Source organism: Natator depressus, chromosome 13 (genome assembly GCF_965152275.1).
Source record: "Natator depressus isolate rNatDep1 chromosome 13, rNatDep2.hap1, whole genome shotgun sequence".
In the NCBI taxonomy this organism is placed as follows: Eukaryota; Metazoa; Chordata; order Testudines; family Cheloniidae; genus Natator; species Natator depressus.
Window position 1 is genome coordinate 1739325 of NC_134246.1, and position 15413 is coordinate 1754737.

The following is a 15413-nucleotide window of genomic DNA, read 5'->3' on the forward strand; positions in this document are numbered from 1 at the left end:
CTGAGGAAGCACTGTCTCCTGCACAGACAAGCTTTACCCTTACTGTGGAGCATTCCATGGTGTCAGAGGAGCGGAGCTGTTGACCACGGTCTTTATCCCAGAGCTTTAGGCTGTTTTAAATACCTGGGCCCAGGCCATGGAGTGCCCTGAAGATAAGGACTGAGACATTGAGCTTGATTCAGAATTCTATGGGAAGGGGCAGGGGGAGGGTTCTGGAGATGCTGAGCAAAGCCCAAGTGAAAGGGTTTGACTTTAGCTTTCATGAAAATGTGCTAAGCCCTGGCGGGGCTGAAGGAAAGAATCTGCAGCCTCTGGGGAATCTGAGAAGAGCTGTGGTTCCCTGATAGATGGCGTCTTTGCTCAGCCAGGTCCCCTCTCAGGTCCATTCCTATCATGGTTTAAGCACTTTTACATTTGTTCTTTATCAGTTCTAAAGCATTTCCCCGGGCATATGAATCAGAGGTTGCATCTATAAAGGCACTGTTTTAAGGATGAATGTAATGGAATCCCTTGGGCATGGGGCTGCAATGGTCGGGTACATATATTCCCTGCCTGCTCCATCTTCCGGAACCTAGGAACCCTAATCGGTGACTGTGAAATGCCACGGGAGACTGGACAGCTACAAAAAACGGAAAACTCAGTAATAATGGGGGGTGCCAATTATACGCATATTGACAGGGAACATGTCTCCTCAGGGTGGGAGGCAGACATAAAATTTCTAGACACCATTCATGGCTGCTTCTTGGAGCAGCTAGTCCTGGAACCCACAAGGGAGAGGCAATTCTTGACTGGCTCCTAAGTCACATAGGATCTGGTCCAAGAAGTGGATATAGCTGAACCGTTTGGTAATAGTGACTGTACCGTAATTAAATTTAGCATTCTTGTAGGGAAGAAAATACCAAAGAAACCCACCACAGTAGCATTTCACCTCCAAAAGGGGAACTACATGAAAATGAGGAAACTAGTTAAATGGACTTAAAAGGAAGAGTCACAAGAGTGAAATGCCTGCAAGCTGCATGGCAAACCCCAAACTACACATGTACGAGGGTTACATGTGGCCCAGCCTCATCTCCTCAGCTGGCTCCATCCCTCCACAGAAATGCTGTTCCCTGTGTCCAGGGCTTAAATTCTTATAGAGGATTTCCTGGAGCCCCTCACACACCTCCCCCCAACATGGTATAAAAACTCCAGGGGGGCTGATCATATTTACCAGAGCTCTGCTCAGGACAGCTGTGGCCGAATTTAAGCCCATCTCAAACATGGGATCTGCTCTCATCTCCTTGGAAGCTAAGGGAGAGTCAGTGCATCACACCCCTCATATTTAAATATTCTCCCAGGACTTTGGGTTGTGGACCCAGGAAGGGAGGGGGCCATACAGCAAGGTATTGGCACAGCTAGGTGGTAGGGGCCTCTGGCTGTTTCAACACCTAGGAAGGCTATTTCTGCTTTATACAGTCACCCCAGCACAGGCTACAGAGCAGCTCCATAGGTGCTTTGGTCACCTGATCCATACAAGGCGACAGCATGAAAGAGGCAGCCGGGCAACAAACTCTCCCAGGCCTGACCCCATTAGGAGTCCACAGTGTCGCCCTAGGCCGGGAGGCAGAAGTTCTGTGCTGGGTGGGGCCATTCGGGGTGAGTTTGGAATACAGGGCATGAGGACTGTATAATGTTAGGGTGCAAAGGAGTCTCCTCCGTTTGGCCCGAGAACAGCAGAGACGAGTTCCTGTGAACTGAAGCCATATTTGGAGTTGCCTCCATTTCTGATGAAACAGGAAACATGGTAATCGAATTCTTGGGAAAACCTTGGGGCAAAGACTCTGGGACCTTTTTAAAAAGAGACTTAAAGGGGAATTTGTTGTTTCATGGTCTCTGTTCCCAGGCCCAAGGTCTGTGGATTTTATTTAAATAAGGAGAAGCACAAACCTTTGCTTCCAAATGATTTCCAAATTCTTTCAGGAAGAGCTGGGGGCAGGGAGTGTAACCATTTTATTTGCAGTTCCTGTGTGGTTATATCTGTGATTTGATCTGGGCTCAGAGCAAGGGCAGCAGGAGATGAGGTATTATTAGAAGAGCTAAACACTTAATGTTATGGGCAAGGTTTGGGGATGATGGGAAATTACTTTTTAAAATGCAAAGCACCCAGCATGTCGGGCTCAGTCAGGTGACAGCTGATGTCCTGGGAACTAAAGGGGGATCTCAATGTGTCCTGTTACTGCCTGGCCTGATGGGCATAGAGCTGTACTGGGGTGACACAAGCGGGTTTGGAGGGAGTGAGGGTGGCTGGGCTGGTGCTGCTCTAGGATTCAGCTGTGTGGTCCCTAACTCAGCCGTGAGAATCCTCCTTGACATCCCCCTCCTAACCTGTTACCGTGTCTGGCACCTTTACAAGGGCCACCCCGCGGCAGCCCAGTAGAGGCTGCAGTGGCCTGTGACCCAGGTAACATATAGAAATCCTGTGAAGTGCTGAGGAATACAAGAGACTTCCAAGCAATGTGACCTCCCCCTGCGTCCCACCGGGCACAGCTCTCTGCAGTCCATTCAGAAGAGCTCGTGCCAAGGCTCCTCCTTAAAATGCCCAACCCCAAACTCTCATTGGCGATACCTGGGCAGTGATATAGGGAGAACTCGGTAGTTTCCTAGTTAAATGGCCACAGTATTGTTTGTTGGGCACGTGCATTTCTAAGCCATCTCCGTGTGTGCAGAGTGTAACAGCCATTTTGTTATGGGCACTCAGCACAGAGGGTTACACACACACACACACACACACACACACACACAGTGTGCTCGCTCCTGGAGACTTCACTTTTATTCTTTAGTGGCCTCTTTAAGATAAAGTTGAGCCTGCTTGGGAGTCGCTTTTAACTTCTGGTTGTACAGCAAAACCTGTTGTCTTCTAAATGTAGGGTCAGTTACTTCAATGAATGTGAAATCTTCTATCTCGGGGAGTTGGGAATCAGCAGGGCCTACGTGCGGGGCCCTTCTCCTATGCCAATAGAAGAGCCTCTCCCCTTGGTGCAGCTAGTGTCTTCACTGCAGTGCTGCAGCTGCAGCCTTTTAAGTGTAGATGAGCCCTCGGAGTTGTTAGCAAACTCCCCCTCCCCTGCAGGGTAACCGCATTGTCTACATACAACCCCCCGCCTCAGCTGTGGCTGCATTTCAGTGGCTGATGAAAGAATTTCTTGGCTGTGTGCGCATTGCTCTCTGGTTTGCATTTGATGATACAGTATCCTTGGGGATTTTAATTGTTCATAGAATCATAGAATATCAGGGTTGGAAGGGACCTCAGGAGGTCATCTAGTCCAACCCCCTGCTCAAAGCAGGACCAATCCCCAGCTAAATCATCGGCTTGGTAATCTGCTAAATTCAGCCCATTGCCATGGGTCTTCCAGTTATTAGTGTGATCTAGTGAGGCTTTGTGGCATCTTTGCAAATCCCCAGTGCCCAACAGTGATACTTTGCCAGGGAGTTGGCTTTGACCTAAAAGATGCTGATTACTGAAGTACTGGCCCCAGTGACAGCAGTCAGCTCTTCTTGAATTCTAGATGAGGAACCTGAAGCAGCGTTGGCTGTGACTGGCCCTTTGCGGGGTCAGCATTGGCAGGAGGCTCAGCCCCTTACATTTTTGGAGGGAGTGCTCCAATCCAATCCAAAAGCACAACTGATTGAATAAGCCCCGGCATGCGGCCCTGTGGTGTGCCAAGGCAGGGGATGCCAGCTTTGCTCTTTGTCATTTATTAAGGCTGCTGGGTGGAACAGAGAGATCGCAGAGCAAGAGAAACAAGTGACAGGTTGAGTTATAAAACAGGCCCAAGGTTTCTTTTGAAAATTGAAATACATAAATCTGACTTAGGTCAAATTGCAACCTCCCAAGTGCCACTTCCAAAACAGTTCGAGGCAAAAAAAACCTGATTGGAAATGGTCTTGCTCAATTCTCCTTGGAGCCTTAGGCCTTGGCTACACTTGCAAGTTACAGCACAATAAAGCAGCCCCGGGCGCCCTAGCTCACTCGCCGTCCACATTGGCAAGGCACGTGGAGCACTCTGACTCCACGGCTACAGCACTGCTGGTACTCCACCTTGGCGAGAAGATTAACGCTTGTTTCATAGCGGCTGAAAAGCCCGGGCGTCAGTGTGAACACTCTGATCGGCCTCCAGAAACATCCCATAATCCCCTTAAGTCAAGTGGCCACTCTTGTCATTGTTGTGAAATCGGCTGCAGGAATGCGGAAATGACCTTTCAAAGTTCCGTTTCGGAGAAGCTGGCTGCTTATCAGCTCCGAGAAAAAGCAAACATTTACTGTTTGCTTTGAGTGAGTGAGAGAGACGTGGTGGGGAGGGGGGTCTGAACTTACAAGACAGCATGCTGACACTCTCAGCACCCCGAAAACCCACTCTCTATCCCCCCGCATACACACAACATACTCCCTGTCACACTCCCCCCCCCATTTGAAAAGCACGTTGCAGTCACTTGCATGCTGGGATAGCTGCCCACAATGCACCGCTCCCAGTGCCACTGCAAGTGCTGCAAATGTGGCCATGCCAGTGCGCTGTCTGCTGTCAGTGTGGACAGACCGCAGCGCTTTCCCGACTGCGCTCTACGAAGGCGGGTTTAACTCTCAGCGCTCTACATCTGCAAGTGTAGCCATGCCCTGAGTGTCTTTGAACCTTGTATTCCTGAGGAATTTGACACCTCTGTGATATTTGAAAGTAAGTCCCCAAGAGTCTGCTAGAGGAAACAAAAGGCCTCTATTTGCCTGTTAGTTACTTTGATTTGTAACGATACCTTTGCACCTATCCTCCAAGGATCTCAAAGTGTTTTCAAACATGAGTGCATTGAGCCTCACAACTTCAGCAGGAGAGGTACAGAATTTGTTAGCCACATGTTTCATTAGCTAAACAGAAACAGAGAGAGGTTAAAATGACTTTCCTTCTTCCTTTAGTCCCTGGAATTTCAAAAAATGCCTTCAAACAATGGCCTTTGTGTTTACCAGCAAGGTGGTCAGTGTAATAACTGTACAATTCAAACTTTCCAGCAGGCAGCCAGAGAATGGAGCTTTCCCTGGCTCAGCTGATTTTGAAACCCAAACCTTGGCTTTCCCTCACTGGCTGAGCTCAGACTGTGTCTGATTTTGGACCTTTGACCCTGCTGCAGCTGCCCTGTTGTCCCAACTACTCTGAAGCTGCTCTAAAGTTTTCCCCCAGATCTTTGCTGTCTGCCTTTTTTGTGGGGGAGAGAAGTTGGGGGTGTGGGGTGGGAAGATTCCTCTCTGTTCTTGAGGGGAAATAGCATCTAACAAAGTCTGCTCCAGTGCCAGAGGCCCCATCTTGGCTTGTAATTTAAAAAAAAAAAGATCCCTGAAGCAGATTTAAATGCCATTGGAAGCTACTTGAGCCAATGTGGTTTTCTGATCGCAGTTTAGCTGGCCACTGTGTTGAAGGTTCCTTTGTCTGTTCATTCATTAGCCCAGATGAAATCCATAGATGTGAATGGTGAGTTTCAGACCAGATCTGGATGTGAACTCTGTGACTAGGCACTCTCTTTGTCATGAGCTGAATCTAGATCCTGGGTCCGAACCGGTCCAGGCAGCCCTCTGACTGTGTGTGCCAGCCATGTGGCCCCTAGGACGTGCTGGAGGCCACAGCATAAATTATTGCGACCCCCGGCTGCTTCAGCTTAAACCAAGGGCCAGGCAGGTCCCTGGCTACCCCGAGGAGATGGGGAGCAATTTGCCCCCACTCCATTACTGCACCAAATGCAGGACTAGAGCTACAGAGAACTTGGCCCATTCCCACCACTGTTGGCCAAGGGATGGGCCTGTTCTGTCCCCTCCCTCTGGCCCAATGTGTGCGCAGCGAGTCGTTACAACTCCGAGAAGCAGAGCCAGAGCTCAGTTCCCGAAGCACAAACGTCACAGAGCAGCGGGACGTCAACATTTCTCAGTCTCGCCTGCAGTGTCCCTGGGGATGATTCTCTTCCATTTGTCACAACGCTGTGGGTGTGTCTACCATCGGTGCTGAGTCAGCACTCCCCACAGGAGCAGGGCAGAACAGGAGCAGCTAGAGAACTTGGTCAGCTTTTGGGAAAACAAAAGGAGGAACACACGTGGTGACCTTGATTCACCTCAGATAGCTGTCAACGTGGTTTCTTGCAACAAGTTCAGAGCTGGGCGTCTATTGGCGATAAACTTCGGAATTCCACGGGACGTCTTACGCAGCTTTCTTGTTTGAAAAATTCTCTGAGTGGGGTTTGTCAAGTCAGTAGATGTTATTAAAAAGTCACCAAGTATCCACAACTGCCACACAAGGCTATTTGAGAGATTGCAGTGTTTCCTGTTGGATGGGTATATTGGACCAGGAAGAGAATCATCACTCCGCCAGATTCTAAACTCAGAGACATGCGCCAGCGTAAATTTAGTGCAACTCTGTCGATTCCAGTGGTGCTATTCCAGACATAAACTTGTGCAAAAGAGATCTGAATCTGTCCCTCCCCCTAATATATAATATCACACAAACACGCACACACACGTTCCTTGTGCGGCCACATCTGGAATATTGTGTTCACTTCTGGAGGGAATTCAGAGAAGAGCAACAAATATGATTAAGGGGAGTGGGAGGGATTGATGCAGGAGGAAAAAGATCAAGTGAGCTAAACATGCACAGTGTGGCTAAGCAGCAACGAAGCCATGATAGCAGTCCACGGGTATTTGAAGGGCGTACAGTAGGAGAAGAGTTTATACGACAGAAGTGAGTGGGGAGAATATAGCGAGGCATAATGGAATGAACTGAAGAAAGGGAAAACGTAGGTTGAATAAGTAATTCAAATACTCATGAAACTTCCTGCCAGCAAGGTCCATTAGGCTGTGGAGCAGTGTCCCAAGGGAAAGGATTGGAACTCCCTTTGCTGGGGACAATTGAAGCTAGACAGGATAAGACATTTATCAACATGCATCAGGGAGCAATCCTGCATTGGCTGGGGGATGCACCAGGCCGTTCAACGGAGTCTTTTTTCCATTTCCAACTCTGATGATTCTATTAAATAAGTCTGGGAGCCTCCCCCAGCTCATGTGGGCTTTGGGATGTAGTTATCTCTGTGATGACTTGTATTTTGTGCTGCTCTGGCTCCAGTCTTTGCTGACTCATTTCCTCCATCCTGACTGTACATTGCTGGCTAATGAATTCCTATTTTGTCCTATTTTGTGTCTTGTTTCAGGACCTTAGGTCAAGCGGCTTCTTGCACATACACACTGCTTGTAGAGACCATCACACTTTTTGTAGCAGCAGAGAGCTGGTGGCATGTTTGCAATGTAGTCCGGTGTGGTGAACGAAAACTGGTGCTTTGGTGCATGTCCAAGCTATTGCACTATTTGAAGGGGGCCTGCTGTTTGGTTAGCACAATTCTTCAGTAACCTCATTAGATATCAAAACAATCACCTCTGCCAGGCAGAGTAAGCTCTGCACTAGTCTGCTATTGACTCAGCTGTGGGAAACTGGAAACATTCCCTGTATTGTTGTCAGGGTTCCCCTCCCCCCGCGAACTCTGGGGTACAGATGTGGGCACCCTCATGAAAGACTCCCTAAGCTTATATTCCACCAGCTTAGTTTAAAACCTCCCCAAGGCACAAATTCCTTCCCTTGTCCTTGGACAGTATTGCTGCCACCACCAAGTGATTTACACAAAAATTCAGGGAAGGGTCACTTGAAATCCCTATTCCCCCAAAATATCCCCCCAAGGCCTTCACCCCCTTTCCTGGGAAGGCTTGAGAATAATATACCAACTAATTGCCTTAGCAATGTGAGCACAGACCAGACCCTTTGTCTTCAGGACACTAAAATCAATCAGGTTCTTAAAAGAAGAACTTTATTATAAAGAAAAAAGTAAAAGAATTACACCTGCAAAATCAGGATGGAAGGTAACTTTACAGGGTAATAAAAATATTTAAAACACAGAGGATTCCCCTCTGGGCTCAGCTTCACAGTTACAAAAACAGGAATAAAACTACCTTTATGGCATAGGAAAAATTCAAAAGCTAAAACAAAAGATAAACTAACGCATTTTCTTGCCCTACTTACAATTTCTGTTTTGGATGGATTATTCCAGGTATATTTTCAGGAGATGTTGTACCTGCTTGAAAAACAAACAAATCCTTCCCTCTCCACCCCTTCCCCCGCCAGATTTGAAAGTATCTTCTTTCCTCATTGGTCCTTCTGGTCAGGTGCCAACTAGGTTATTCCAGCTATTTAACCCCTTACAGGTAAGACGATCCAGTACAGCTGCCAAGGAGGGATTTTATGCTACTGTATACATAAAGGTTGTTACTCTTTCCTCTACATTTATGACAATTGTGCTTCATTCACTGTAGCTGGTTTGGAACCATCTCCAAGATTTTGGCTTCTTTTCTATAACTACAGAGCTAAGTAGCCCACCTGGTGTCTCCACTTCAGCAAAGCACATGTGGTCCTTGCATCCACTGCCTCTTCGCTTTGTGTGGCAATTTTCTAAGCTTCCACCCTTCTGCAGTGTGGCTTGATGAGAAATCCACCTCCATGGCCATCTCACTGCAGCGGGCTTGCCCTAATTCCCGGGACAGATCTCCACCAAGAAGACTTTAAAAGAACTAAACTGCAGGCACTTCCCATATAACCCATCTCAGGCTTTCACAAGTGCGTGTGTTACACTGCTCAGCTTTCGAAGGAGAACCTTTATTCTGGGAATTCCAACCTTTTACTTTAAGACCGTCTTGCAGCCAGAGACCTCCTCCGTGCCTAGCTACAGTCCAGCTTTCACTTGTGGCAGCCTGCCGGCCACACAGGTCTCTCACGCCTGGTGCCCCCACCCTGTTCTTAGAGAGGCAGCTCCCATTTCTGTTGCTCTATAATTCATATCACTATTACCAAAACAATAAATACAGCGATGAACAGACACTCAAGATGATGACTAAATATAAACAATATGAGTCTATTTGTAAAACCTCTCTTCCAGGGTCCTTGTGCATATGGGGCGGGGAGCGTGGAGAGTGTTCTCTTGGGAGGGCAATGCAGACTCTCTGCAGTGAGAAGAAAAGGAGGACTTGTGGCACCTTAGAGACTAACCAATTTATTTGAGCATGAGCTTTCGTGAGCTACAGCTCACTTCATCGGATGCATACTGTGGAAACTGCAGAAGACATTATATACACAGAGACCATGAAACAATACCTCCTCCCACCCCACTCTCCTGCTGGTAATAGCTTATCTAGGAGGGTGAGAAAACCTGGATTTGTGCTGGAAATGGCCCATCTTGATGATCACTTTAGATAAGCTATTACCAGCAGGAGAGTGGGGTGGGAGGAGGTATTGTTTCATGGTGTCTGTGTATATAATAATGTCTTCTGCAATTTCCACAGTATGCATCCGATGAAGTGAGCTGTAGCTCACAAAAGCTCATGCTCAAATAAATTGGTTAGTCTCTAAGGTGCCACAAGTCCTCCTGTTCTTTTTGCGAATACAGACTAACACGGCTGTTACTCTGAAATCTGCAGTGAGAGTTGTTGCTGGACCTGGTAATTGAAGGCTCCCAGTCACGTGGGTGGAACTTGGCAGCTCCAGAACAGCACTTAAATTTTGGACAGTGCTTCATGCTGGTTAAGCTAATGTCAGATGTCTCTCTGCTGTCGTCCGAGTGTGGGCTGGCCTGCGTTACATCAAAGGCGCTGACTGCGTAGGTAGCGATGAACGAGGCACTGTGTTGGTAGTGGAATGGTGAGCGCTGGGGGTGCAGGGCTAACAGACACTCCGCGAGGAAAGTGGAGGAATGAGCTAAGATCTTTTCCAGTTATCTGCGTAGCCAGGGTTAGTCCATGGCTCTTTACAACACCTATGGAGACTGGAACCCACTGAACTAATACATTGGTATTTTATTTACATGCAGTGAGTTTTGTTCAGTCGAAACCAACTCCTTACTGGAGACAATGATGGGCTCTCTCTCTCTCTCCCTTGGAAAGAGCCTTGCGGGGGTGGGGAGGAGAAGACACTCCCTCCACCCGCCAGATTGTCCTACAAGGGAGAAGAGCAGGCTTTGCCCCCCCGGGATAAGGAGGGAATTCCATGGCCAGAACCTGCATATCCTCCAAGATCTGCTACACACAGTAGGTCATCAGCACTGCACCGGCTCTGGGCCCCCTGACCTCACCGCAGCTCCTGGGCAGCACCGTCCTGCAGTGCCAGGGATGTGCCCATGGTATCTATCCGTTGAGAGTGTTGTTGAGGGGAGAGGGAGTCTGGAAAATGGGGCAGGGAAGAGGCTGTATGAAAGTGAATACAGATTCCCTTCTGGGGGAACAACATAGGTCTCCACTAGCTCCATCCCTTCGCTTCCCACCTGTCTCCCCTGCTTCGATCGCTGATGTCAGAGAGAGCTCTCCACAGAGCCTGGACATTGTTGCTGTGGAAGCAACGGATGCTTCCCCTTTCCCTGGAGATAGGGTGAGATGCAGGCACAATGGACACCAGCTGGGTTACTTAGCTCTGTTATAGAAAAGAAGACACAATCTTAGAGATTGTTTCAAACAATACCTGGAGCTTGCCGAGGAATGAGGCCCCTGCTAAAGCTTGTAAATTGTGACCGTAGTTTTGTTTCTTAGTTTCAGTGGGTCAGTTTCTGTCTGTTGCTCCTTCTCTCTTCTCTTTTACATCTAAGATTGATTAGCTTTTCCCTTGGAAAGAGAATCATTTTCTCAAAGCCTCTGGGGGCCACCAGTCTTTGGTCTACAACTCCCCTCCCCATCTCAGCCTAAAATAATTGTTCACTTGAAATACCTTCAAGCCCAACTCACCTCACACTTCCAGGACTCTCTGCAGAGCTGTTGGAGATCTCTTGACAAATGATTTTGCCATTTCAGGGATGGGGAAGAAACATTCATTATCTCCTGCACTTGGCTTCCAGAAAGGTTGCAGCTTAATTGGTCAGACTATCAGCTATAAATCAAGTACTGAAAGGGAAGGAGACACAAGGAAAGGTTTTACAAGAGGATGCAAAGGCTTTTCTTGGGAGCATCCATCTAAATGAGTGCAGAAAACCGAAGGCAGGCAGGACAGCTGAGAATCTGAGAGCATGGAGCTCTTCTTAGAACAATACTGCACCTTCCCTGGCTTGCCGGCAGCTCTCCAGTCTGGTCTCAGTTACTGGCTGGGCAGCAAGACGAACATTTTTGAAAGAAAAGAAAATCAGTAATTTTATTCAAAATTTTCCATGAATTTTTAAATTAAAAATGATAACATGAGAATTGTTTGAGAAAATATTCATGTCGGTTGAGTGGGGAAAACCCCCACCATGCCTCTGTGTTTTTTTCATCTATAAAGACAGCAGCATAAAATCCAGATGCCTTTTCATGGCGTAGATGCCACCCATAAAGCATTCCCAGGCAGATGTACCTTAAATACTAATGGGCCCAATTGTCCTTTGCACAGAGGCCCCTTACACAATTCTGGCAGTGCAAAGGAGCCTTGAAGTGGGTCTGAGACTGCTGGGTTCAGAGTTTCTGGACCCACTGACATTCCCATTGGTGGAGCTTCAGCTGGTGGATTTGTGGGAAAAGGGAGAAGCGAAGTGATTTCCAGGAACATGCAGGTTTCCCTAGAGATCCCAGCTGGTTTGTGCATTCTCATTGCTCTGATGCACGAGTGCACATTCCCACAGAACACAGGAATTGGGATTAGGGAAACCCCCTGCTTCCCCAGATGTGGCTGTCTCTTGCCAGGGTTCCATGACACCCCTGTTCCCACCCAAAGGTCAGACTGGTCAGATTTCAGGGTTTGTCTCTGATTAGAAGCTGGGTGTGGTGAGTGAGTCAGCAATAGATTAAAACAAAGTGAAAGGAGGCTGTAGATGGCCCAAGGGATTGGTAAGGGACAGGGTGGGTCTCTCTAGGTCGCTGGCTCAAATGCCAGCCAAGCTGCTGGTACTAGGCACCTTCTTGGCGTGAGACTCACATCACAGCCAGCTTCTTTGTTCATGATTTCGGCAAAGGACTAAGCAGGCCACGCAGCCTGACTGATGCTTCACCCTAGACCAGGCTGTGGCGGGCCATTGTCAGGGGACGAGGAAAGGCAGATTGCCCTGCCAGTGACCTGTAGATAAATCAAGGCTGTCCCTGCCTAGCCCTGCCAGTCAAGCACCTTTCACAAGCACGGAGTTCACCAGGAACAAATAACCTCCCCACAAACGCTGTTCTCCAAGAAGTTCCTCTGCCAAAGTCCATTGTGAGACCGGTGCAGATGTCAGCTCAGATATTTTGCCAACTGGCATATGCTAAACTGTGAACAATTAGCTTCTGGATGACATTGAGCAGGCAATGGCTGATTGGGCTGGGAGGCCTCTTTGCTACTCAAGTGTGTTGGAAACATTCATAGTCTCCAACAAGCCCAAAACAACAGGCATTGTCCTTTGAAGGACACCGCAGCACCCTCACTGCCATTAGCCTGATCCGTCGGGGAACAGGCCATTGAGAATGAAGGATAAGAGAGTTTACAAAACGTTCCTAGGTAGAAATCAGTGGCAATGTCTTACTGATGAACAGGACAGGACAGCACAGCACCTGCTCTTAGCGCCAGCCTCAGCGACTCCGACTGTCCTCCTACTGAGCCTGGTATCACTAATACTGCCTACCTGACAGAGAAGCAGTACAGGACAGAGAGTGTCCTGCCCAGTGGCTGACATTCAGAGCCGTGATCAAGTGATACCCGTGCGGTCAGGTAGCCGGCAGGTCGATTGGTATTAGAGGGAGTCCAGGCAGCGGTCAGAGTTCTCGCAGCGGGTCAGTAGCCAGGAGATTTGGTCGAGGGGGCCAGGTTGGCAGAATAGGCAGGTGAGGTCAGGCCAGGTGGCAAGGCAGAATCAGGAGAGTCAGCAGTTCAGCAAGGCAGGGGCAGATGAGAGAGGTTACTGATTGCTTCTTAAATTGGGGAGGGTTGTGTGTCTTTCCCTCTCACATGCATTTTGTCAGTTCTGTTTAAATCGGTGGAGTGTTAGATATATTCTGTCTCTGGATCTTCACTCAGACATCCCTCCCACTTAAATACAGGCAATGAAAGCATGACGCCAAGCCAGAGGCTTCCCTCTTGACCACAGGCTGATAGTGGTCTGACCTGAATCAGCTCATCTGTATTCACAACGTCCTGGTCCCAGAGGCTCCTCCAGACATCTGGTGTGCAGCCCTTTTTTGTTTCCTGGAGCATGTAGGTTTCCTGAGACACCCTTTGCTGCAACCAGGTCTCAGCACAGCCCCTTACCTGGCAAAGTTTGGGTCATGCCAATCTGTGAGAACTGCACAGCAAAGGTGCATCCCTCAAACCCTAGAGATGGCAAATGCCTTCTGGAGCATCTGTTCCATTCCCTGCCAATCAGGTCATTGTGTAGCCAGAGCATGAGGGACTGCTGCAATGGGGGAGACCAATGCTTCCCTGAAAGCCCCTTTTGCTGCCTTTGCCTTTCCTGATATCCAGTCTGACTTTTCTCATGTATCATCATCATCATCATCATCCATAATCGTCAGCCCTCTACCCTGACCAGCCCTAAGTAGTTCTTCTCCTCCTTAATTCTGATGCTGTAGCTCTTCATGCATTTGCAGATAGTTCCTTACTCATCTCTGAGCCAAACTATTGTTCTTTCTGGCTTTCTGGGTGCTAATATTTAGAGATGAGCCCAAGTCATAAAGCTCTGATCCATTATTTTAATCTGCAAAATTCAGTGATGGGTGAGAGTTGGGGGCAGGGAGTGGTTTGCCTGCAAAATTTGGATCCAGATTCCAAACTTCCCTCCCATCGTTTAGGGATGGTTAGAGATAGGCACTTTGATCCATTCCAGATCATGATAAATAATGCACTTGTACAGCCGCCTTTCAAAGGATTCCCAGGGTAGTGTACACAGTTAAAATCAGTGAAAGATAAAGGGCTCCTTTTTCAATTTCCGTTTAGAAATGAAAAGAGACTCAGTTTGCCCAGGTAAGTAAGGGGAGAGGACAGAATATCCAAGGCTCTATCCCCCAAATTCTGCCAGATCCTGTATTAAGGGCACTTCAGTAAACAACACATCCTGACCTCCATATAACAACAGTGAACATAAGAAAATAGCAAAGCATAAAAGTCTTCTGGGGCATTGTTGTTGTTGTCCTTTTAAACAAGTACAGCACTATTAAAATCAGTATGAAATTTTATTTATGGCCACTAGAGAGATTTCATCTTCTGAATTATCTGATTGGATAAACTAGATCCCGATCAGGCCGGCACCTTCCCTATCAGCTGTTGTCTTTTAGCAGTCTGGCTGAGAAACCCAAAGAATTCATTAGAATAATCAATCCTAAAAATGACAAAAATATTGATTAGCATCTCCATCTCTTCACTGTTGAGCAGTGCTCCGAGTCTAACAGGATTGCAAAGGTAATCAAAAGCAGCCCTGGCTATGGATAGAAGATGCTCATCCAATGACATGCCGTGAAAATGTAACATTCAGTGGTTTTATATCCAAAGATGGCATCCTTCTAACACTGCTATACCATCACAATATTTTCAGCAATAATCATATTTTTCCTCTTTGAGGCACCCATGGTTGGTGTGTAATTGTCCCAGGTCACTGGTTGGGGGCTTGAGCCGGTTTTGTGTGGTATTGTTGAAAAGGAACCCCTAGATACTGAACCCGGCCCTTGTTGCTACCAACTCTGATTGGCAGAAGGGTTACACAAGAAAATCATTGTGTGCATTCCTAGAAAGAATAACTCCCGCTTATTCCTTCCTTGGCCTTAGCACGGGTCAGGAACTTCTGTGCAGCACAAGCCTTCAGCTGGTATTGGGAATTTAGCACATGGAGGTGGAGGTCAGTGGCTGCATCTTGAATCTAATGGCTTCGGAAATGCTCTTATGTGGCCTCCTTCATTTTCCTTTGTGTCAGAAAGCTGTGCAGAGGACATGGCAGATGACTACGATGGTCTGGGAGATTGCCCCACCTAGTCTTTGCTAAGAGGCCGGGTACTGCTGCTAAGGTGTCCAGCTCCTTCAGAAAGACCCATAGGAAGAAAGTTTCCTCGCTTCACGCACACCCACAACCACATTCCCCTTCCCAGGACACCCACGCGTCTAAGGAAGCAGCATTCTGAACAGATGCTGCTCCAGTGCTCGTCTGACTCCCATAGCAAACTGGGGCTAAGAAACCAGGGCAGTTTCTCTAAGTTTCCAAACATATATGCTCCAGCTCAACCAGACATGATGGGCTTGATGCAGGAATCCCTGAATAAAATTCTGTGGCCTGCGGTGGTTTGTGATGTTATTTTGGATCTCATTATGACTGATAAAGAGGATTTAATCACTAGACTGCAAGTTGGTGGTTGCCTAGGGACTAGTGATCATGACCTGATTACATTCAATCCGGGAAAAAAGAGGGCA